The sequence below is a fragment of the Nipponia nippon genome, unplaced genomic scaffold, assembly GCF_047370975.1.
Source record: "Nipponia nippon isolate SJK-2023a ecotype South Korea unplaced genomic scaffold, ASM4737097v1 scaffold_6, whole genome shotgun sequence".
Classification (NCBI taxonomy): domain Eukaryota; kingdom Metazoa; phylum Chordata; class Aves; order Pelecaniformes; family Threskiornithidae; genus Nipponia; species Nipponia nippon.
In genome coordinates this window covers 34,172,521-34,196,377 of record NW_028262380.1, presented here as the reverse complement: position 1 = coordinate 34,196,377, position 23,857 = coordinate 34,172,521, and the positions used below count along the sequence as shown (strand labels likewise).

General features: G+C 37.4%; 1 long non-coding RNA gene across 5 annotated transcripts in view; it reads right to left on the bottom strand.

The window, feature by feature from the left end:
* LOC148051406 (uncharacterized) overlaps positions 1-23,857 on the bottom strand; it is a 291,091-nt gene that overhangs the window by 243,626 nt on the left and 23,608 nt on the right. For all 5 annotated transcript variants that reach the window (XR_015699859.1, XR_015699861.1, XR_015699863.1 and 2 more), the window contains exon 2: positions 716-857. This is a non-coding gene — a long non-coding RNA (uncharacterized LOC148051406). The remainder of the gene's footprint in view (positions 1-715; positions 858-23,857) is intronic.

The following is a 23,857-nucleotide window of genomic DNA, read 5'->3' as shown; positions in this document are numbered from 1 at the left end:
TTCACTCAGATAAGAAAATGAAGCATTTACTGGTTATTTTGACACTCAAAGTAGGTATTGAGCAGTAGATAGCAAATTTTACAAATTACTACTCGACATATTTCACAATGACTACATATAAATATATACATATAAAAAAAGACTTAGTGCAAAAATATATTGCCTCTACCTTCCTGGTGTATTGCAAAGCAAAAAACACATCGTAAGAAAGGTCAGTGAACAAAAACAGTAAGTACATTAACGTCTTCCATTACATTTAGACTTCACAAAAAGTTCACAATATGCAAAAGAGAATTAAGTTCCAGCAATAATATATAAGAATTTTTATCTAGCTGAAATTTATAGGGAAGGAAATAACTATAAAAAGAACAAAAATATTTACTTCTTAATATCAATTTCTATACCATGAAATGAAAACATTATCAAAACAATCAGATAAAGCTTTTCCAGTAAATGCATGTGGCATATGAGGATGTTATTAGTTAATGTATTCATTTGGATGCCCTAGGTAATTTAAAAAGAATTTTACCTACTTCTGTCTATCAGACATCTTACAGGAAAGCTAGGAACAATTCAGTCCTCAATTGCTGAAGTCATTAGACTGGTTTGCAAAATATGTTTATCTGTTTTTAAGGCAGGTCTCTCTGCAGACATTCTAATGGCATTTTATTGTAAGCATCACATAGTGGGGATGCAAGGAAAGAGCAAAGCTTACCATTGCTGAAAGACTACAGCAGTTCCAGGAGCTGGGCACATTGCCGGAGCATGTGAATCATAAAGATGATGCATGGAATTATGGGCTGCTGGTTTTGCTGAGTTATTTCATATGAGATCTCATCTAAAGCCTGTGAAGATTCCTAAAGAAAAAACAAATTATCTTACATAGCAATATTGGCCAACAATGCCGCAGTCGTAATATTTCTTGTGGTACTTCTGCTATGCTCTTGCAGTGGAAGTTGTTTGTCCTTCCATTCTGTCAGAAGAAGATCTCTTAAGATCTAGGTGGATACGTGAAGGATCTCTACAGGGCAGGCTGGGTCTCCCCTTACTCCCTGAAGCCAAGACATGATGTGCACTCCCAACCATGTATCTTCTATATAGCTTTAAAGTCCTTAGAATATGTACTCAGACAAGGAAACATCACGGTTCTTATGTTGGAAGTAGTCTTCATATGAAGCTAAGTGACTTTACTACCAAGGGTAACACTTACACATATATTCGAATAAATCCATTTGTATGCATATTCACATAATCTTTCTTTCAAATGATACTGCCTCGCAAGTTCCTTTTCAGAAACTGAAATACAAGTACATGTCCTGAATCCAGGACATGGGTTCATGCATGAAAATGCAACAGATTTTAAGTAGCAGGGAAACTGCTGGTGCAAAATAGCCAACACACAGTAGAGGTTTCTACTATAAAGACTCCTGAATCCAGAGACTGCAGGGTTATTGATTAGGATTATATCAATTTTTTCTTTCCAAGGAAGGCAATCATCTTAAATAAGCCAATAAAAAATTATAGACAGAAGGAAAATAAAGGTAATGTAAATATTGTAAAACAGGCAAGTTTTTAAGTATCACCTTCTTGCAGATCAGTACCCTCTGAAACTCAGAGTCCTATCAACTTACTGATAAAACCAAGATTTTTGTCTCAGCACTGCAAAGAGCTCCCAGCGTGGAATGAATTCTGCTGTGTCGAGTTGCAGGTTCTTTATTACTGGTGGTAATGTAAAAGGCACAAAAAGCAGCTTCATTCCTAGATCCCAAGAGCAGCTGGGAGTGCAAGCAACTACAAAAATCATCCTCTGGCTTGTAAACTGCACAAATTTGATAAGGAAGTCATTAACAGTGAATGAAGAGAGCCCTTTACGATGACATTGTTATATAGTCACTTCAGAAGCAGACTTTAATGTCAAAAAGTTCTCCATGTTTTCCTGCAGCAGAGGCAAAATGCCATGTTTCAGGAAATCTGGTACAATTTCCTTTACTCTGAAGCCTCATGATTTCCCTTCATGTTTCCAGGAGGTATTTCTTTTTTATGAGGCACTGACACTTTGTTCCTATGTGTGTGTCACTTGTGCTGCTGTTCCGTTCTCCAGCTGTGGTCTGGGCTCCTGTTTTCTACTACATACCTATAGATAATACATGTGTGTGTATATATATATATATATATATATATATGTGATTTACTTCACTTAATTTCTTTTCAACCTCATTTTCTTCAGTGTCTTCATACTTTACACCTTACTTTTGTGCTTCGTCTCCTGCCTGAATGTACCTAAGGATACAATGTGCAGTGTCTTTAAAACTCAGGAATTTGGATACATTTATGAAGTATGAAAATCAGTAGAGGATAGAAAGAATGAGAGAGGATCAAGGTTTATCTCAACAGCAATGATTTGTGCTACAAGGAGCATTGAATGGTCCTGGGAAACAATCGAGTCTCCTGTGCCACAGGCAGGTTCTTCACTAATTTGAAAATCTGATGGAAAAAGTTTAGGAATAAGATGGAAAATTCAAAGTTTCAGAGCGAGCTGAGAGTTAAACAAATTTGCAACTGCTTATTGGCTTTAAACTCTATCACACAAGAAAGAGCTGAACTCCATTGCCACCTGCCTGGTATTTTAGGGAATTAGGACAGATTTCCACCTCCTCTACTGCCTTCAGACAGCTACAGATCTTTGGTCTTTTAATGAAGAAAGGATTTTGCCAGTCAGGAAGGATGTCGTTCATTAACCATCCCACTTTGCTCTGTTGTGACAAATCAGTTTATACTATTTCTAAAAAATTATGTAACTAACTCAGTAAAGAAACCTCATTACTAGCTAGCTAAATAACAAATGTTCTCATCATAACATTTCTCTCCCAACATAAATGAATACTAGCAATTAAACATGAGCCCTCATATTTTATTTAGGCTGAATTATCTAAATCTGATTAATCTCCAAAAGAAGCAAAAAATTATCTAAAAATTCCCTTTCTAGTTAGAAGGGAAAATAATGCTAATATGAGTGAAAAGGGCTGGTAAAATAACAGCAGGAGGAGGAATGGGAGGTACAACAAGTTCTTTGGGTTTCTGGAGCATATAATGTAGTCTGAGGGGAAACTCAACTTTAAAGAAATGAAGCCACAGCAAGGCAGTTCAGGTGCAGCTCCCATGAGAAAAGTACATCATGCAAGCAGCAAAGGAGACGTAACAGTCCATGGGTAAGTGGTCCATGGCAAGAACCAAGACAGTTCTGACTACAGAGGCTGGGTGCTGTAGAAACTAGTTCATATCCAGCCCACCACCATCCCAAAATGGAGTCGAGGTCCCCGAGGTGACACTGTCATTCCCTGCCTGTGCACCATTCCCAGAACTCCTTTCTCCTCAACTCTTCAGAAGATGTTGTACATGCCTTGAGCCTCCCAGCCTCAAGAATATTTGTGTGTTAGGGTTGATCCTCAGAGGATCAAGATGGCTGGCCATTTCTGAGCTAGATGACAGCCAGTATACAAGGCAGACTTTCCTAAGAGGGCAGTGTGATGCAAAGCCATGAAGTCTGCTAAGAACACAACTTATTTCAAGGGACTTCTGCTAAAATAATTGTTCCTCAGTATTTATGTTTGATGTTTTTTTCCTTAAATTTTGGGCCATATATGCAAAATCAGACACAGAACAAAAGATACAGACAGTTTTTGGGATTCCCAAAACTGTCTAACTAGACATGGCACTCCCATACATGTGAAAAGAGGCACCTAATTTGCACTGTGGGTACTATGTTTACCCACAGTTTTGATTAAAGACCCTTTAAAAACTGCCTCATATCAAAACATACTGCTAGAAGTCTGAAAACAAGTCGCCAGCATCAAACTGCTATCATTTATCAGTAACTTTGTGCTGGGCTGAGCATGTTAATCAGAGGTACACTGAGCACTCCCAGGGCTGTTCGACCAAACACAATCAGCCAGATTGATCTCGTAGCAGAATCAAGGCTTTTGCCAGATCATCTGTCTAAAAAGGCAGAAACCACCAAACTAACTGTGATACGGTAAACAGACAAAAGTTTCCAAACTCTCCATTGTTTCCTTTAATATAGCAGGAGGCCAAACTCAGATCTTCACAAACCTCAATGAACAGGATTAAGTTTATGACTTTCTGCTGATTGGATTACTACTGGGTTCATTAAAAATACATATTCAGTAACACAGAAATTTTCACAGTAGGAATCATAGCTGTAGCTGATTCTACTGGAAATTAAAAATTGGCAGTACTCTGCATCTCACATGCCAGTTAGGACATTCACACCCGATTAGAGCTGTGTTATTTATACAGCTATAATGATCAATTTATCTATATTTCAGTCTTAAATTCTGAATTAGATTAGCATATCTCAACTCTATGTGTCTTAAAGAGAGTTTTCCATGTAGAAATTCCCAGCTGCACTTCCCCAGGAGGCATACTAATTACATACATAAGAAAATATTACCAAAATTAAACTTTAGTATCCTAAAGTCAATATTCTATTTGATTTTTCTCCTGGCTCAGTAACACGCCTTAAGATTATGATTAGCCCTTTTGCAGGTGCAGAGTTGGAGGAAAAGAGAGCATCAAGATTGCTCCACCCCTATTTGACCAGCCTGGGTAGAAGCTGAGCAGATGGGGCCACCACTGAATTTCTTTCCCCTCTTACCAGAAGCTGGTCACCAGTGCAGAGGCTGGAATAAACCCAGTCCTCTGCCCACTCCCCAGCACAAGTCAGTGGAGATGGCTGTCTGTCCATGACGTTGTGGAACATTGTTGTTCTTCTCTGTCTTTGTCCCATTGAAGCGTCCATGGGAACATGCTGGTGGTGCCTAAACACTTGGTCTCTCCTTGGCTGATTTCTGCTTTCTTTATAAGCGGGCATCACAGCAATGGGCAAGTGAGTGATCCTTTGCCTCTACAGGGAAATATTTCTGACAGTTGTGACAGCTGCACTGAAGTTAGAGCCAGACAACATTTCTGATGAATGCCAATGTACCCAAAAATGTGACTTCAGCTGACTTAAATAATAAAAATAATGATTTTCTGTTAACTGCATTGGAAGCCTTGGCTCAGATTTTTTTCTCCGTGGTCAGATTCCCAAACTAGTGAAGAGAGGAGAGGCAGGATTCTGCTGTCACCCCAGCTGCAGGGGTAGGGGCACCGCGACAGGGTACACAACACACATTCCCAGTGTCTCCTCGGGGGTGGGAAGGGATGCTCAAACAATGCTCTAACCATTTGGCTCTCTGTGCAAATGCTGGAGATTAAATGCTTCAAGCAAGCAAAGTTACACTTTCTGTTCAATGTGAAAAATAATAATCATAATTTTTCTTCATTTGGAAATAAATGCACTTTCGTTCAGACATCCCCCCTTATTTACTTCCCTTTTTCTGGCTTGCAGGAGTAGCAAAGCCAGAAGTCAAGAAGCTGCACACTTGCTTTGAAAATACCTTTGACAGGTAATTGGTCTGTAACTCTGTCAGTGCAATGAGCAATAGCAGCACACTGCGGCTTATCAGCATTCAAAAAGGGATTTCTGGAAGTACAACAGACTGCAACCCATCACTGGCACAACAATTCCTATTTAACTTGTTCCTGTACCTCCTTCTGAATTTTTAATATTCTGTAACTGAAGCAACTGAGGTTGTCATTCTCCAGGATCCCTCAGTCCCAAGAACTCCAAGATAATGCCATGCTTATTATTTAGTCAGAGCAGTGTGTTCTCATTTAAGATTTGAAACAGACCACAGGATAAACGTTTTCATTATTATTATTTCTTTTTTAAGCATCTTTGGTTGGTATCAGTGAAGGCCTTTTCAATTAATTTAAGAACACACAAAACTAAAATATTTGCACATCTGAAACCCTTTCTTTTGCTGCTATCAGAAAAGAAAGAAATTGAAAGGAAGAAAGAAAACCACACATTGATTTTGAAAAAAGTCTTTGACCATAGGTCAACTAGACAGTGTATCTGCACTGTGTTTACTTTTCACAGAAACCTTCTCTGTCTCATTAGTAGCCTTCAAACGTACAAAGAGTGACAGCTAGCCGTGAGCCTAAGCTGCAAAATCACACCAGTGCTAGTGCCTTCAACTTCAAAGTTTAGTTATTTTCAACAAACTTTTTGGCAAACCCACTGAACTTGCTAGCATGTGTGTGCTGCTGCTTTCCATCTGCCTTCAGAAACCAGGCTTGGTTGGAAAAGGTATTAAGTAAAAGCTATACAACAAATCAAGGATCGAAACAGGGGGGCTTTAGAGATAATACGTCTTTCCTTATCTTAACAAATTTTAGTATTAGATGAACGCAATTTTCTGTTTCTCTATCTTTGTCACATGGCTGTCTGTATTTAGAATTTAAGAAGAGAAGAAAACAAAAATTGCAGAAGACATGCTCTGACAGACTGATGAATTTAAACTTAATTCTTTATCTCCAGATTTTTCTCACCCACACTCCACTTTCTATTCCAACTGCTGTCACCATGTATTTGTTTGTCATTCAGATGTCTAACGTGGGAGCCATCCAGATGTACTTCTCTTACCCTGTACTTTTAGTCAATATATTTAATCACTCCAGTCTCCTCAATGTTACAGACTTTTTGTGTGTGTGCTCTGCTGATGAAAGTTACACATACACCTTCGTAAATCTGCAAAAGCCACAGTCTAATGAAGCATCCAGGAAAAAAAAGAGTGTTTTCTGGCAAAGAACTCAAAAGCAGCAGTATTTCACTCATCCCTAGGTTATCAAAAAACCTAAGCAATTTCTATCTGGAGCCAAAGCCCAGAAACAAAGCTCATAGGTAGAATGATCTTAAAAACAAGGATCTAGAGAGTATTTAAAAAAAAAATAAGGCTGATAATGAGCATATATTAGCTTGCCTCGTTAGGAAAGATCTGTCTGAAGGTAGTTGATTACTAGAATCAAATTTCTATTTTAAAAGACTCTAGTAGGTTTTTTCCATCAGATTTTATAAAAAGCGTGATTGTTTTATGATTGATAAATAGAAATACATTTTTATCTATAAATATGTAATACACCTTAGCAATTAGTCTGGTTTAATGATCAGTTTAAGGTTCTATAATTTGTATTCACTGGGCAGACAGTGGATTAAAATTATACTATACAGAGGATCCATCGCGTAACAATCATTTGGGCATGTTTGCAGAAGATATGAGTATACCAAAGGCACAGTTAATACTTTCAATAGGATCAGAATCACCCTCTAAGGAATGCAGTTGCAGGAGCAAGGTTTGTTTTGTTTAGTTACAGCATAACAAAGTCTGTTTAATCACCTACCTGATATTTTCATTTGCACATGGGAATCCACCAGGAGCCAATCAGTCAAGAAATCCCAATTGCCAAAAATTTATACAATTTTTTCTTGGCAGTCATGCATTTTTGTTTTTATCTTAGTGGTTTAAGAGTTGAATCATGACTATCTTATTCATGTGGAGTAATACTTCACTCTTCAAAGCAGACCCCCGGAAGTCAGTAGAACTGCTCTGAAAGTAAGTCGCTCATACATTTGATGTATGGCATTCCTATCACATCTGGAATTTCAAAGCTGGTGCAATAATTTGGTAAATATTTTAAGAACATAATCCTGTGCAGGTATGAGTTGGCAGAGCCCCACTAAATCAGTTGACTTCAACAGAATTATTTCAACTTACATCAGCTGAGAAGCTGTTCGAGAGTATTTACCTAAGTGTGTAGAGCAACATAAGAAAAAGCCTTTCTCAATGTCTTACAGAGAGAGCATGTGGTTTACATTTAGCCCATCATCCTATGGTATTAGGCATGCAAGCAGACCGCTACACCTGTCCAAGTCCAAAGAAATGTTAAGATTTTCCAATGACCAATATCAACTTGTGCCAGATAAAGATAAGCAGTGAAACTCTGAAGCTGACTTTGTAACGTTCTTGTCTTCCAGTAGCACAGTGTTGTCAAAAGCATCCAAAAATATTGATTTTCACATTCAGAATAAAAGCAAAGATTAATGAAATTGCAAGAAGAGGACAAATGCACAGTATGTATCCATCACTTGAGTTTATGTCACAGAAAGATTTTTCTAAGAGAAAGGAACAAAGAATTATTTAATATTTATGTTTTCTTTAGAAGTTTCTCTTTTTTTTGAGGTCCATTTTATCTCATTATCAAAAAGAAAAAACTGACCAGAACTTCGTGGTTCAATACAGATGCTGAGAAACTGTTTTCTTTCACTCCACACACGCACACACACACATACAGAGTAGATTATAAAGGCATTTTCAGTGCTGTGATGCATTTTGGAAATGTGAAATAGAAAAGTTTTTTTTTTCCCAGTTAATAAGACCTTATTTACAAGATCTGCAGCTTTCTCCTACACACTGACACTGTATAGACAATGCCATACGCAGTGGTGAACAGTAGTCTGTTATTTTAGGTTTTGCTTCATTATCATAACAGAGTATTACACTTTTATATGTCATCTTGCAGGCAATTAATATTTATATCAGCCATGCATGATGCTTATTTCTTTTTCTTAGCATTAAAATAGGACTTAATTAACTCATTTTTATTGAAATTTTATTTTACTGCACATTAGCCACTGTTATTGCTGTAAACATGTAAATCATTGTGAAAGCATTTATTTTTGTTATGCAGTATATTACTCACTTTATATTCCAGAATGCCTGGTGATTTAGTCTTTGAGCTGAATATGAAAATTTAGCTTAATAGTTCCAAATGTAGCTTAAGGGATCTGAATCCATAATAAAAACATAACTGGGGAACTGTCAGTTTTCCCATGATCTGCTTTTTTGAGTAACTTGGTGTAAAAACAAAAAATGGATCTGGCTTACAGGAAAATTTTCCAAGCAAAGGGATGTAACCGATTAGTACAGACCATGCCACATGCCTCTGCGCCGCCTCGCTGGCCCAAGGGAGCCCAGACGGGTGTAGGAGAGCGTGGAGCTTGGGCACAGTTTCTAACTTATTCAGAAGAAAGGTGGGACAGGAGTTTTGGGGGCCACATTGCCACACAGCAAAATTTTCTGAAAGCCTTTGCAAAACTCTCCTTCCAGAAATTTTACATGCTGTTCTAACTGCATCTCTCCAAAACCTATTTTTTTCTTCTTTACAAGGGACAGTGAATTAAACTGACTATGGCAGGAACAGCATATCAGTAACCCCAGCACTGAGCTAAAAAGTGGTATAAACTTTCAGTTAGCAAAATCACATACTCACAACTGCCCTTTATAAAGGCCATGTCTATTACCGCTATCAGTTTATGAATTGAACCTGGTAACAAAGCATATAGATTGGTTGAAATAAAGTTAAAGTATAGCTTCAATAACAAGGAAAAGTGTAACTTACTTCCTTATTTTCTAGGAGCTTTTCTTCACATTCCCTATAGGAATTTTTGATTTGTCTCTCACATACACAAGACTGGAATTGGTTGGTAAAAGAAACTCTTTTTCTATTAATATATTATTGAAAATTCACATTCTTAATTTTCTGCAGCAAGCTCTACCTGTGTGTTCTCAATTTTACCAGTTAGCTCTTTCTTTTTACTTGGCAGGCGAACTCTCTGCACACTGCTGTTCTACTGGGAATATAGCTTTTCAGTGAGTGTCCTTACTTAATTACCTTGACCAAGTTATTCCTTCCGTTTCATCAGATGTCTATGCAATTTATGTGTGCTTTAAATTAATAATAAAATGCTTATAATACAACAGAAATAGTAATGCCCATAGATTTTCTTCCTTTTGGAAAATAATTATCCTGTTCAAGCTATCTAGTGTATCCAAATCACAGACCTCTCCAGCTATCCACTAAAAAAGCTGTAGACCAACCCATAGCAGTCCTCACAGGTCATCTGTGTGCAAAACTTAGACATACTTGGGTGCCAAAACTCAGAATATCATTACTTCTGTCTCATTCTATAGTCAAAGGAGAATGACAGCCACTTACAGAAGGGTGAGGAGTAGGCTGCATCCCCTGCTAGGTCTGACCATATGTCTCCATTAACTATACAGACACTGGGGGCATAAGTCACACAACCATATGCTTGTAAAGGACTCCAGAGATTATTTAGCTCACCTAATTATGCTTTTAGCTGAAACATTTTGGAGAAAAAAATAAATCTATGGATCATCTTGTATAATGTACTTTTTCATTGACAGGGAAAAACAAGTTAAGTAAAACTTTTGACTGCTATTCATATTTTGATTTTTGGTTTTTTTTTTAAGTTTGCTTGTGTGTAATAGGATGGGTTTGTATGGGTTTTGCTTTTATGTTACAATCATTTCACTTACCAGCTTTTCATATTTTGCAAACTACAGGCTGGTTGATCAACACAGCTTCTTGCCCTGATGCACAAACCTGTGTCAGTGCTGATAGATGTTTAGCTAACCTTTTCTAAAAGTCCTTCAGGCATGGAGATCCCTTATTGTCACCAGGGACTCTAATCCATTGGTTTATTCTTCTAAATGTTGAGAGTTTTGTTCCAATATCTAACCTGAATCCTCCTTGCTGAAATTCAAAACAATTATCTTCTATTTATCTGTCAGTTTATTTGTCACTTGGGGTCTGTCTTAACAGATTTGTTATGCAAATTATCTAAGTACTTCTACTCCTTCCCTTCTCCATTCGAGGGGATGACACTTTCTCTGTCCTCACTTTTTACTAATGTCACAAGCCATTTGACTATAGTTGATCTTTTTGGTAGAAAATTACGGAAAACCATTTAAACCTTTAACTTTTCAGCATCATCTCACAGTAAGAACATACAGAACATATTGGGCAGATCATAGTGGTTGTGTGACTGCAAGTGGCCAACAGCAACTGCTTAGGAAAAAAGATAAGGCAAGCAGAAATCATACTTCTCTTAATATCATTCCTTCTGCCTCTAGAAAACTACTCAGAAACATGCAGAGCCAAAAACTATATCCCCACCATTTTGTTTAATGACATTTTCTGGATTATAATTCAAGCCATGATCCTAGGACAATGAGTCTAGGGATTTATATATACAGTGTAAGAAAAACATTTCTTTTCCATCTAATCATATTTGTGCCCCAGTTGGCATATTATAGAAAAATCATTTTATATTGACCTGCCTAGTACATTCACAGGTTCATATATTTCCACCACCCACCTCCCCATTCATCTTTCTGTGTCTCCTCCGAAAGGAGCCCAGGGGTGGCAGGTGAGCAGGGGTGCAGGGCTGCACGCCCCAGCAGGGGTGAGCAGAGCGGGGCCGCTGGCCATGGCCCCGCAGTGCCCTGAGCAGAGCCCCCAGGGCGAGGGGAAGCCCCAGGGGGGTCTCTCACAGCTCTGTCTCAAGACGTAGCTGTTTTCACAGAGAGAAACATGGCAAATGCACTTAGCCTATTTATTGGAGTAAGGGTTTTACTGAGTGAGTAGAGCATTAAAAATCAACTTCTTTTTTTTTACAGTATCATAACACTTCTCTGTAAATGTAAACCTTCACTAGTTTCAAGACTTCTGTATATATAAAAAGTTGTGATCCTTATTTCCAATTTCTACTTTCTGCTTGCAGAAATATGTATAGATTTCATGGAACTGGCAATGTAATTGCTTAAATAAAATTAACTACTTTTCAAGATTCCTATTGCAGCACAATGATCAAAATAACATGATTGCTTTTATGAGCTAATAAGAAAAGGCTAAATCTTCATCAGTGCTGCATATTCTCAGTTAGTAGGTCCTTAGCAACTAAAATAATATTCCCTGCAGAGAAATACAAAAATTTGGAAACTATATGTCTAGCTGGTATTTGCCTGAGGTGTAAAACATAAATCAGATTTTCCAGGACTTTGACATTTTTATGTATTTATGCTATTTTGAGCCAAGAGCATAATGCAGGATCAGTTTTGTTTCACAATACATTTTATGTATAATACAATATGTGCAAACTTGTTTGAAGAGGGAATACTGCCCAGTGTTAGCACAGGGAATTGGCATCTCCTGGTAATTTACTGGGATAATGTACTGTTAGGTGCTACATTTTCAGTGACTGAACGTAGATATAATTACATATCAATGTTTTAAGATCATCATAATTAGCAAATGACGAAGAATACCCTTATAGTTTCGAAAAGTAAGAGTTTTTTACCACAGCTGTACTTTGTTAGTATTTTTCAACATTTAAAAAACCATACCATATAAATATGGTGCATGATACAACATTACTTTCTTTTCTTTAATCAACTTCTCTCTCCATGTGTAGCAGGACAGAGCTTCCAGCAAAAGTTTCTGCCCAGATTCTATTTCAAAAGTCTCTCTCTCTCCACAGAAGAATGAGTTGGTGGAATTAAAAACACGTCAAGAGTGGGGAAAAAAGTGTGATATGTTGCAGCATCAGTTCCTTAGGCTCCATACTGCCTGGCATTTCAAGGTACTCTCACTTGCACCAGGACTTTATGGATCAGGCAACAAAATCAGAAAGCCATACTCTGCCTTCCTGATGGATCCAGATACAGTTGTCCCTCCTCAAGGAGATACAGAAGGGATAATTCATAGATACATCTCTGTGCATGCCATGTGCAGTATGATTTCCAAAATCTTTCTATAAAATTGTACAAAATGTCTACAAATTTTGTACACATTCTAGAGGACAAATATTTAATCAAAACTTATTAAAACTAATAAAGAATTCCTACCAGCAAGAATTGTTTCAAAAGAAAAACTAGTTTAGATTCCATTTTCATCAAGTTTTTTAGGCTGTTTCAGCTTCATCTTTCTTTGAACTTTGCACACTGAAAAGCACATTATATGGCCATTATTCTTTCAAAGTATCACTATGAGTCAGTGTCATTTCCTTCAAATTGAGTACATCTTTAGAGAGATTTTCTCTTTAATCTTGAAACAGTCATAATATTTGCTCTTTTGTCAACAGTAAAAAAAACGCCACCATTCAACTTTACTGTAAAGGTATATCGGACCTTCTGTTTGAACACTCTGGACTTGATCACTAATGGGAAATGAGATGGACTGAAATATTCCCTTACTTGCTCCTTTTATACTACCAAAGCTGCTAGATGAGCTGATAGCCGTTTTCCCATCACTGTGAAGAGGCTTTAATATGTCATGCTATGCTTTAATTGTTTGACAGTGTGACTCACTTGAAATGGGATCTCTTCTTGTAGCCAATTTATTAATGTGAAGACATCTTGGTGCTGAAAAGGCTACTAACAGCTTGCTTGTCTTTAGGTGCTTCCAGATTGGTGCTGTAATTTTCTTTTCACTGTGCATATTTAACTTTCATAAAAATTAGTGAAAACTGAAAGGATATACAGTGAGCAAAAATGTAAACATAAAAGCACATATTCAAAACGAGATGAAGCCAGTTAAATGAGAATATTAAGGTATAAGTCAGAAGATCCCAAGAACTGGCGAGCAACTTCCATAAAAATTCTGAGGTATTTCTCTTCTCTGCCTTCCCCAGGTCTGGAACTAATGGATAAGGTCTACATTATGTAGAGATACATCATCCTCAACTTTGGCACACTGAAGACTTCAATATAGCAGTTCACAAAGATCCTGTCCCAGGATCTGAAAGCTGGTTATTGCCAAAGGAACCAGAAGGCAGCCTCCTATTTCCAGCACACTAGGATTATCTTAGATAAAAAGTTGCTCTTGATCTACTCGTCTAAAATCAAAGGCAATGCTACAGTTTCCCACAGCAAATATTTTCTACAGTGAGTAGATCTTGATCTACAGCTCTGTTTAGATAAACATGGCTTTTTTTTTTTTTAATATGAAGGATAAAACCAAGCAGTTTATTATGATGAACTATATATCAGTTGGGGGAAAGAGGGTAAATCCTGCAACTGCATATAATATACAGCTTTAGAGATTTGTTAGGACATGCGAGATAAGTCCATTAAGGGTCTACGTCATGTTCCTTAGAAGTCTGAAGCCTGAGGGAGTGAGGGAGGAGGAGAAGGCACAGTATCCGAGTCCGGTGTGAGGCTGGCTGACAAGACCGCAGGTGAATCCATTCCAGTCCAGGTGCAGTGAAAGTGCTGCCAGCTTAATTACTTTTGGACACATCATCTAATCATCTGCACCTGCTTTCTGGCTCATATCTCATGTCATGAGAAGTTTTAAGTCTGCATTCATCTTCGTGTTAGAAATCACACATTCATATAGAATAGACCTGAACAGCATGCATAGAGCAAAAAGCACAAGGCAAAATTCACCCCTGTTGTAATGTCATTTCTTTAATGAAGTGATTTATTTAGCTCATAGGGTAAGGTTCTGATCTACCACATGCATTTAGCCGTCAACAGGAAGATTATCTGGGTATACTTCATTATGATGTTCAGTTTTGAAAGATTCTATGTTGAGGTATAAGAGCAGTTAAAGTAGGTGTGTGCTTCTTTCCTCAATATGTATAAATTGGAGTGTGATAGGTATAAATTGAAAGGATTGTTTCACATACATCTTGCAGATATGTATTGCAATGGAGACTAACATTGAATTTGGGTTTGAAATCCCCCTTGCCTCCTTTCTAAGATATGCTGTTGTTGCTACCTTGGCTAGTTCCACATTACTTCTCAAAAAATAGATATCTCAGACTGTTCCATTTCCAGACAATATACAGGCTTGCCACAGATGGATGTAGATATTAGCAGCCCTAATTATTTGGATTATAATAATTACCCTAACTCCTGCAATTAATACTCATTAGGTATTAATGTGGCCACTTCCTTTAATTTGAACACAAACATCAGGCTTTCACAAAAAGTCTAAGAAATAAAAAACTATCATAACTCTGTTTCACTAACTTTTTCTCTATCTGACTTGGCAGTAGTTGGACATGAACACCTAAAAAAATCCTAAAAGACGTTGAGTGCTTCCTGAGAAGCAGATGGTTTTGTGGCTAGAGCTGCAAGTGAGCTCCTAGTTATCCATTTACTTATACCTTATCACAGATGTTTTTTTGGGTGAGGCTTTGGGAGCAAGAACTGTGCCAGACAGGAAGGATCAATTTCAGGAGAAATGTGGAAGGTGGCAGTAATTATATCCTCTAGCATGCTCTATGATTCTGTATGAGACCGAAGAGCTCTTCTGTCAAACCCCATCTACAGATCTCAGGTAATACGGAATCAGGGAGGCTGGCAGCACATCCTCTCAGTTTCAGCTATGATGGGAAAGAGTCAGAAAAAAACTTTGCAGGAGTCTAATCCTTTGGAGAATGGTAAGTAGGTAGGAGAAGCAGCTTAGACAAATGTTTATATACATATATCTTTTAAATAACCAGGCCATTGAAACTCCAACATAGCTGTTTGTTCCTACTTTAATTCTGCAAGTGGGCTCCTGAAAAATTCCATACAACAGTCCCATTGACAGCAAGAAGGCAACGAGTATATATATATATTTTATATATATATATACACACACTATACTAACTCATTTTTTCCTACGCTTACATACCATGAAGCCAAAAAGGAGGTTAAACTAGCACTTCAGCAAATAAATTACATGAGGATTAGCTCTTTGCTAATTTAGACTTGTTCTACATGTAAAAGTTTGGTCAGCACAACTATTAGAAATGTGGAAAAACAAAACCAAACGGCCCTTACCAATGCATTTATGTCAGTGAAGACCTTAAAATAGATGTATACTAGTACTTCATATGATTTATGCTATATTGGAATAAGAATTATTTTGTCAGAATAACAACTTCTTCAATCTTCCCTAAAGGTATTTAGCTCCATGACATAGTTATACAAAAAAACAATTATTGAGGTGAAGACAAGTGACTAGCATGAGTCAGCAAGATTGACAACACCTAATTCACCTCCTCACCAGCAGCTGGCCTAGCAAAGAAGCTTGTTGCTTCCTTTTTTAGCTGTCTAAAACTTTAAAGCCACCATGGATGCCTTAAATAGCATCTTCTCTGATTGCCCAAGCTATGAGATCGCTGCCCTCAAAATTCATTTCCTCATCAGAGTTTAAGGTCCCTTAAGCAGTTCAGTGTATGTCAGAGCAATCTGTCCATGTGAGTTTAAGTCTAACTCTTCCACACAACATGATAGAACTCTTCCATTGAACGGTCTCTTCATATCCGGACTCATGAAGCTACATCACGCATAAACCAGAAGAGTATTATAACTACTATGTCATGACATAGCCTGAAGAACAATGTGTTTCATCATTTCAGTTGAAGCTGAACCATTTTGCAACCGTCAACACTTCAGGTATTTGTGAAATGGACAGAAGGCGTCAGCTATAAGTTAAATACTTATCTGGGCAGATGTGAAATACTAACACAAAATGAACACGTGTTCCAGAAAGACAGACCTGAAACCCCATTTTTGTCCCCTGCCAATAGGTGGACTACAGTCACGCTCCTTCTCCTGCTCCAGACCTCAGCTACAGGGTCTAATGTCCACCTTTGCCTATACATTTGGCCATTCAGGTGTCTAATTTATCTCATTTACTAGCCAACTCTGCATTTTGCTCAGGCACTCTCTCTCACTCTGGCTACCCCCTTGATTATACCATGTTAATTCTGAATATTAATAGCATAGCAATTTGCTTATCCCAGTCATTCACAGGGAGTATCTAAGAGTTTTGGGGGGAGTTTGTCATCATCTACTCATCCCTTCTATGAATTGTCATTCAGCACCATTTTTTAAACAAGCTTAATTTTGAGAAATGGATTGATCATGCCATTTCATGTTCCCACTCCTTATGTTAAAAGATAATACATTCCTAATCCCTGAATTAAAATTTTGTGTTCTATGGCACAACCTTTTCAATGTGCTTCCTTCTGATTTGATAACCACTCCATTAATCCTCATTCAAGCTGCAATTAATAGGAGGGTGACAGTAAAATATCTATCCAATAAAAAGCCATGATAGAAGTTAAAATAGCATACCAAGTTGGCACACTGCACATAACATATTGGGTAGTTAAAATCTGGTCATTCATTCCTATCACAATTTGTAGCAGGGACACAAACTGACATGACATGAATCTGTTCTCTTGACAAATCTTTTTTTCATGGCAAAGAGCATAATGAAAATTGAAAAAGGTATTGTGCTAGCTTAAATCAAGCCCATGGCAGAATAATGTACTTAAACCTGTGGCCTTCTGAAATGCAGTGGGAAATGTAATTTAAGCTGCAATCAATTCCCCAGTTAAGACTCTTATATATATGGGAAATATATATGTTTCTCATATACTAGAAACATTATTATGCAACCACAGAACCACATAATCATGTCAAATTCAGCTGCGAAAAGCCTTCTGTCACATTTTTTATCATGAAATTCCCTTCAGTTTAGTTCCTGGCATAAAACTGATGTTCTCCAAATGAATATACTGTTAGCATATTTTAAGAAACACCATATTTGCATAAAGTGCACATGGGGATTCCATAATTTTGTTTAGGTTGAGATGATCATTGCATTGGCTGATTAGGTTCCAGAATTAGAACGCTCAGAACAAAGCACATTGCTCTATTGCATAGATTTCTTCTTCTTTTTAATATTCCTTAGGAGGAGATCAAGAACTACTTTCAGACGAGTATTTTGGTGTTTGTACATCAGAACCTCCTATTCAGTAAATAAACTGGCCCATATCGGCAAGCTTTTACTCAATGTTCATGAAACCTTCATACAGATGAAATTTTCATCGCGTCCAATTCATATCAGCCAATCTCAAGTCCCATGAAAATAACCTGAAAATGTTTCATGACTCCCTACACATCAGAAAAGCACGCAAAAGAGTCCCAAAACTCCAGTGCTATCCCTGCTGTTCTAGGGAATCATAGCATGAAATACAGTATAGTTAAAACTGATGATAAGGTATAACTATTATCTCATTATTGCATAGGATCTTCAAATAAAAACATAATGAGACATTTTTTAACACCAAATTCCTAAGGACAAAATTTATTCTTCAAAGGTCTAATCTAATGTGACTTTATAGGAGAAATAAATGAGATAATTAGGTCAGAATTCACTCTTACAACTTATGGGCAGCTCAAAGCTGCAGTACAACTGTCAGATGCTTATGACAGAATGGCACCTGGTGACCCTTCTCATTCTGAGTTAAGGTTCTGAATTAAGGACTTTGCCAGTGAACACTGAACATACTCCTTCAGCCCATCAGAGTCCCCTCATACACAGTTGCTCTTGCATTTCTCTTCCTGCTGCACTGTAGTCTACTGCATGCATTTTAGCAACCTCTGAAGTGCAGAAAGTGAGTATCTAACTAATGTTACCAAAGATGGGTGGAAATGTTTAGTGCTTTCTCTGTCTGCTGCATGGTGATTAATGATCCTAAACCTTGTTCAAGCAAGTACCCACCCGCCATTGGTCTAAGGGACAGGTCATCAAGCATTGTAGAATAAACAAAAATCACAAACCCGAGGCAGATGCCTGAAGGAGAAGCACAGTTTGAGACATCGTCGAATGTAAAGCTATTTGCATTCATGAGGCGGCACATGCACTGCATTCTGGTTTTAATTTGAAACCTTTAATCATTGAAAAATGTATTCTCAAAGCACTTCTGGGAATATTTGGAGAATCTCTTTCCCTCTTGGGAATTTCTGTTTGATTTTATGAGCACTCTTTCTGTCTTATAATATGCTTTTGTTACATCCCTGCTCTTTTTGTTTTGTTTTTGTACTTATTAAACTGGAAGAAGACACCAGCATGGCTATCTGTAGGGGCAAGTAGGCCAATTGCTAAAACATATCTGCATCTGGACAGACCTTGCTCTGTAAAACCTAGTCCTCTTTTTCTTCTATCTTACCGTATCACAGGGCATTAGAAGCTGACAGGATAACTTCTGCAAGAGCAGAACAAAGAAATCATTTACTAGGGTTGGTTTAAGGCCATCCAAGCCTTAAAAAAAAAAAAAAAAAGGAAAAGGAAAGGAAAAAAAAATCAAACAGCTGCAGCTGAAGTGATGAGTAACTCTCTAGAGTACACAAACCCAGAAATACATAGAATACATAGACCCAGAAATGTCCAAACACAGCCTAAAGCTGTATTGCAGGAAGTGAACACATGGTGCTGCTAATGATAAGAATTTGAGAACATGCTTAACATATGGATAAAGTAATTAACTGAAAATGAATGACAGACACAGGATAATCAATTAGAAGATGAAGATGAAATCCAAAGTATATTGCAGACTAATATTACAGCTTTGGACCCTGATTATTGAACAGTTGGACTCCACCAAGCGTTGCCAGATCATGACTACGAAGTGTCAGGTTTGCTACTTTCTATACTTAAATGTGTCTGATAAATACAGCATCAGGTCAAGCTTTGTGGCAAGGCTGAGCAAGTCTGGTCCCTGCAAGAGGTGAGACTCAGAGCATATCCTCATGCAGTCAGCTATGAACAGTGAGTAGCTGTATCTCAGTGCCAAATATGGGTCAAAGACCAATACTATGCAGATGGTGGTTAACACAGTAGCTCGTGCAAGAGGCAGGTGCCAGAAGGAACAGCCAATAGTCAGAACTGTAAAAACTTCACTTCGTGGTTTGAATCATCTGTAGCCAGACTGCAGGTTATTAGAAATTAATTCATTAGCATGAATGTAATCTTATTGCTTGAAGTGATTAATGACATTTGGAGAACATGGCAGAAGACATTAAGGTGCATAATCAAGAAGGTAAAAGCCATCTGGGATACAGCAACTGGGAAGAAACAGTCTTAGTTGTGACTGAAAGGAAACCAAGAATATCACAGTTAGCATTGCTTAAATCATACATATGAGATCTTACAAAAAAGTGCCATAAAACATTCCTTTGAAATATGACAGCTATAAAAGTCTCTAAAAAAGACATTAGCAGAAGCCACAGGCCACTGATCTATGTACCCTATGGTTCCTTCACTAATCCATAATGATTGACAATGCCCTCTCTGAACTTTAATTGCTCAAACGATTTCAGTGACCATTAGTACTCTAGTGATATATTCAAGCACAATGACAACAGTTTCTTTCAGACTCTGTAGTCTAGGAGCCTTTGAATTTGGTTTGCAAATTGAAAACTCCAGGGTTTAATGATCTAAACTGATGGAGACTAGAAAAAAGGCAAGATTTCACATTAACAGCTACTTGCAGGTCATAACGTCACCACCTCTACAGCTATAAATCTATTGTGAAAATTAAACATGCCAAGATTTAGGAACCAAAGATCACAACTCCAAAACAACTCTTCACATCAAAAGACAGGATATTATCCAGACAGCCTTAAGTTCGTATTTCTTGGATTCAAGAGCCAAAAAGGCTGTGTAAATTCCAGACCCAGAGGTACAACTACATTTGAAAGACAGAATGGTAAATAGTAGAATAGAAGAAAACATTTCTTCCTCTGCTAAAAGCATCACAGCACAACAACAGCTACTCAACCCTTGGGCAGGTACAAGGCTTTTATGAGATGTAGACCATGCTGATTAATAAGTAAAATCCAGTGCTGTTAGCCTGAAGCACATTAAGCAAACAGGTGGTTTCATACAGAAAGAAGTGTAATCAGATAAGATAAAAGATTTTTAGAAAGATGTCTAGAAAAAAAATTCGGACCAAGAGAAAGTCATCAGCATACACTGGTGCGGCCCACTTGAACAAGGGATGTCCTGAAATAGAGCAGCCAGGGATTTATGCCAGGACACCAGCATCTGATTGCAGTCAAGTCAAGATAGCTCTCCTGACAAACTGACAAGTTACTCAGAGCTACACTGGTGCAACGGAGATCAGAATCTAGCTCACAGCATTCATCCACATTGCTTGAGGGAAACCAGCTGAACTACTTTGATTCTGTTTCTGAAATGTCTTTAATGCAAGATTGGGCATTTTGCCCATAGCTGAGCCACTGATAAGAAACTCTGCTTTAACCGAAACTGTCTTGTAACTTAAGAGACCTTTTCCTTTAGGATTACACAGCAAGCAACCTGATTTGATTTTTTTTCTTGATATTACAGGCTTCATCACAAAAATGAAATTGTGCTTTCTACCTTGACACTCAAGCTTGCAGTGACAGCTAGGCACCAGTGCTAAGAGAAAGCTGGTCTGCAACTACTATCTACATTTCTTTTCTGAACTCTTGAGTACAAAATATTTCATTCTTGTATTACTAAGAATGAAAGAACTAGCAACTTGGATAACTAATTTTGGATTTGATATGATTGTTAGTCAAGTAAGAATGATCAGTAAACACAGGATTTTTAAATAATACAGCTTTGGATTTTTTTTTTCCCCTGGATAATATACTTAAGAAAGCCAAACCACATTTAGCAACTGAAAAATTTAGGACAGTAGATTCATAAAGCTCTAAAACGTGATGCTGACAGCACTCTCAACTGCTTAAACCAGAAACAATTCTACTGAAATCAGTAGAGGTACAAGAGCATTGAAAATCCTAATTCACATTTACTGCCTGGCTATATGAACAAATCCCAGGCTCCTGTAAATGGACCGGAGATATAAATATAGTCACAGCGTCTCTTCTCACAAACAAGACAGCACAACAGCAGTGGTCACAGTCCGAAACGAAGGGTATATTGTGAGGTAGATCCCTAACTCAGGATGGGCTTGATCAACAGCACAGCATTTGCAGTCTGACACAAATATATAGCCAGTGCGTTACAGTCCACTTCCCTCAGTTGAAGGTACATGTATTCTGAGATTGCATCTGTACAGCTTCAGCAAGGCTTTCAGCAACGCCAAAGAAGTAAGTATGTCATTTTTGCTGACAAATTTACAACAGTTCAACAGGTTTTGGATGTACAGATCTTGGTGAAATGTTAAACAAGTCTGTGAGAGCACCACCTCACTCAAGCATGCAGGGTGTCTTTTTTCTGCACAGCACCTGAAAGCTCAGGTGATTCTACACATTTTGACTCAGAGGTATTTACACCTTGGGGCATGAGCCTTGGCAGAGTGAGACATGACAACTCTGCTGAAATTCCACCAGCTTCGATTTTTAGGCCGTTTATCTAGCTGGGATCAAAAGTTACACAATTATACTTTTATTGTCAGTCATATTTACCTAGCAAGTGGTACTGTAAAAGTAGACATGCAATGGCACCAGTGAGGTATTGACAAAGATGGGAACAGGCCAAGGCAGCAAACAAAACATGGGAGCAAATGGAACAACCAACCAACTTCATTTCCTCATCTGAGTGATGGGTTTTTTTGGCTTCTGAGTTATTTTCCAGATCACTTCTTTTTAGCAATACTTTCATCCATCAGAAAGATAATGAAGAATGAAACTGAATCATCAAGAAAAATGTGTATCCACATTAAAGTTTGGCTGTACAAATTCCATGTTATATCAAGGGTAATTAGTCCACTTTTTAAAAAATTTTTACTAGTTGTAATTTTTTCCACACCAAAATTGAATCAAATTTGCACAGGTAAGGTTTATAGAACATAAAATATATTTTAGCAGCTTTCTGGGAAAGGAAGTCTTTCTGACACAAAATGAACCTCCATATGTATAGCTGACTCATGAAAAGGATTGTCAAAGTCCTTGTTGCCCTGTTTATTTTTCTCCTTATTTTTGTACTTAGTGAAGATGTACTGTGGTGAAAAATTTTGACAAGTATATATCCTTTTAGAATGGAAATTGGTTTGGTTTTTTTTTTAAGGATCCAGTCTTGAGGAATTGTTTCTGGAGGCTCACCATGTGGATAAAGTGATAAAGTAATAATTGTCTCTATTAATTTACAGTTTCTATTCGCTATGTTTGCAGAAAAATATTTTAAAACATCACTCTGAAAGTCTTCTACTTTCAGAATAAAAGCAAAGAAGATATATCTGTTTTGTTTATATTTAATGGTCTTAACCCAATTATTAGTTGGGGTGCCTGGCTTCTACTAACGGTTCCATTTTTTTTCGTGCTCTGGAAACCCATGCAAAGCAAAAATATTCTAATGGAAAGAATCATAGTTCTTGAAATCTGCTGCAGCTGTAAGGCTAGCATTGCAAAGAGAGGTTGCTTACCTCACTTAACACAAATGAAATGCTTCCGTATGTTATATTTTGGGAGAAAATGACACAATGTAAAATGGCATTGTTTTCCATTGAAAAAAATAAGCTTTCTACATAGCATTTTAGGTAACATTTAGGTAGGATATATTTTATTGGAAAGGACATGAAAGGACATGTTTCTTTTTTCCAATTTTGTCTGCACACATTAAATTTTTCAGCATATTGTGTGTGTAAATAAGGACAAAACCAAAATCAGCTAAGCAAACCATAAGTGCAATAGAACTGCAGATCAATCAAATGGGAATCAATATTTATAGATGTGATGGGATTATTTACCTATTTATTTTGCATACGAAGTCAGTAATGGAATTAAAATCTGAATTTTCATTCATTGCCCATTAAAATAATCAGAAAAAAAAAGGAGAAAATGAGTGAGAAAAGATAAAGAGGATATTCATTAGAACAATAATTAAGCAGCAGAATGAAGACCAAATCTAACAGAAGTCTATGAAATCAAAACAGACAACCACATGGAAAATGCAACTAGAGAAAACAATAATTGTATAAATTATCCACAAACTATCTAATGAGAGAAGGACTGTAAGGGAACATGCCCAGGTTCAGTTCCTTCTTTAGAAGATGTTATGGAAACCTGTTTGCTCAACTCTGGTCCCTTGCACAGACCATGTTAGAGAAACTACATCCAAAATTTATGATAATCATTCTTGACATGTTTGATCAGAGCACACATAAGAACCATACTTAGCCAAGCCCTGAAACAGAAACTACTTATTTATTGAGCCCCGATTTGCACTTTTGCAAGGAAATCTCCTAAAACGTAAAAGCAGGAATTATCAGTGATTAATATATTCTAGAGAA